Source organism: Lolium rigidum, chromosome 7 (assembly GCF_022539505.1).
Source record: "Lolium rigidum isolate FL_2022 chromosome 7, APGP_CSIRO_Lrig_0.1, whole genome shotgun sequence".
NCBI classification, from domain to species: domain Eukaryota; kingdom Viridiplantae; phylum Streptophyta; class Magnoliopsida; order Poales; family Poaceae; genus Lolium; species Lolium rigidum.
This window is the reverse complement of record NC_061514.1, coordinates 297,022,870-297,025,247: the sequence shown is the minus strand read 5'-3', so window position 1 is coordinate 297,025,247 and position 2,378 is coordinate 297,022,870. Positions and strand designations below refer to the sequence as shown.

At 47.5% G+C, this 2,378-nt stretch overlaps 1 pseudogene; it reads left to right on the top strand.

Moving 5' to 3' along the window:
- The first annotated feature begins 249 nt into the window (after positions 1–249).
- On the top strand, positions 250–2,042 carry LOC124676012 (annotated as a pseudogene).
- The last annotated feature ends 336 nt before the right edge of the window (positions 2,043–2,378 follow it).

Genomic DNA, 2,378 nt, shown 5'->3' with positions numbered 1-2,378 from the left:
TGATTTTAGCCCTAATTAATCTTGATGGCAGCCGTAGGTTGTTGGTAGAATACATGACTTCAACCACACGTGCCGTCAGCGTGATGTAGGTACCTTGAATTCCAACGAAACGTGCCGAGACTTTGGACTCTGCATACAAACAGAAGTGTGCATGTGTATATATGTAGTGATTATCTGGTGAAGATGACAGGCAAGAAACAAAATAGGTTATCGATCACTGCACTTGAGAAGCTAGCTAGCTAAGTGGGTGCAATGGAAGGGGTGTACATTCTCTGTTTCACAGCCCTATCCACGTTAGTGGCCCTTTGTTTTGTCAAGTTTTCCGGTGGCAAGAGCAAGGCGAAGCTGCCTCCTGGGCCATGGACCCTCCCGATGATCGGCAGTCTCCACCACGTGATCAGCAAGGTGCCGCACCGCAAGATGTTCGAGCTGTCTCGCCGTTATGGGCCGGTGATGTTCCTGAAGCTAGGCGAGACCCCCACGGTGGTGGTCTCCAGCGCCGAGGCGGCGTCGCTGATGTTAAAGACCAACGACCTGGCCTTCTCGGACCGGACACGCAGCGTGACCTTCGACATATTCGGCTGTGACGGCAAGGACATCGCTTTTGCCCCTTACGGCGACCACTGGCGTCAGATGCGCAAGGTGTGCGTGGTGGAGCTCCTCAGCGCCAAGCAGGTGAGGCGCATGGAGGACATCAGGACTGATGAGGTAGGCAGCCTCCTCCGATCCATCACCGCCGGCGCCTTGGATGGCACCATGGTCAACTTCAGCAAGAAGGTGTCGGCCCTCAGCAACGACGTGGTGTCGCGGGCTGTTTTCGGCGGCAAGTTCAGACAGCAGGATGAATACATCAGTGAGTTGGACAAGGCCTTCACGCTTGTGTCCGGCTCCAGCCTCGTCGACCTCTTCCCCTCCTCGCAGCTCGTGCGGTGGTTCAGCAACGGCGAGCGCGAGGTGAGGAAAGTCTACGACGGCATCCAGCGCATCATCGCCGAGATTGTCGACGAGCGCAAGGCTACTAGCCATGGCGTCTCCAGCACCGACGAGGAGGACCTGCTTGGTGCTCTGCTCAGGCTGCAGCGGGAAGACACCCTACAATTCCCTCTTACCACGGATGTTATGGGCGCCGTCTTGTTTGTGAGTGCTTTCCTTAATTTATCGTTGCTTACTTCTTCTACATAATTAATTAAAAACTTCTTCTACATATGTAATGCACCGAAGATACGTTACTCAACTTGATACTCTCAATAATGCAGGGTTTCATCACATCATATGACATCTTAATTCCTTTTATACTCACTTGGAACAAATATTGTGCGTCTTTAGAGTCCATACCGTTCGAAATGTTATATTCTTCTCATATATATTCTTCTTCATGCATATAATGCATCATCTCGTGATGGTTTTCAGGACATATTTGCAGGCGGCACCGACACATCAGCGAGCGTTTTGGAGTGGACTATGACGGAGCTTGTTACCAACCCTCGAATCATGGCTAAAGCACAACAAGAAATCCGTCAGGTTCTTGGCGAGCACCGGACTGTCATAACTAACAGCGACCTTGCTGGACTCCACTACATGCAAAATGTCATCAAGGAGGTTCTCAGGTTGCATCCACCGGTTCCTCTCTTTGCCCGTGCGGCTAGAGAGGATTGCAACATTATGGGATATGACATTCTTAAAGGGACCGATGTCTTTGTTAGTTCTTTGCTATTTCCAGAGAAGAGAGATACTGGGAAAATCCTGAAGAGTTTAAACCTGAGCGATTTAAGAACAATAGCATTGATTACCATGGGTCATATGCTCAATACATTCCCTTTGGAGCTGGACGGCGGCAGTGCCCTGGTATGGTGTTCGCAACGTCGACCGTGGACATCGTATTGGCAAACCTGCTGTATCACTTTGACTGGAAGCTCCCCGATGGAGTTAGCATAGATTCCCTTGACAAGTCTGAGAATTTTCGGTTGACAGTAAGCAGAAAGTATGACCTAGAACTGAAAGCTATCCCACATGTGTGGCCCAACGGTATTCCATCGAAGTGATACAAAAGATCCATCTTCATGTGTGGAAATGTATGCAGACATATCTGCTCCTTAGTTTTATGTATCTTGCTTTTTTATCACTTCCATGTATTAGAATAAGAGATGCTTAATTCGAAAGTTGTGATATTGTACTGTTGCTCACAAGACTGCTCAAGAAAACAAACATTGCATAGTTACGACATCATAATATGCATGAAGATAGTATTCATAAGTTTTATGTCTGTTTATAAAAGATATTAGTTTCTCACTAGTAGATATGAAATCTATAATGAAACAAATGATGGATAAATTTTCCCTAATACCGGCATAATGTCTTGATGGATAATTTCAATTTTC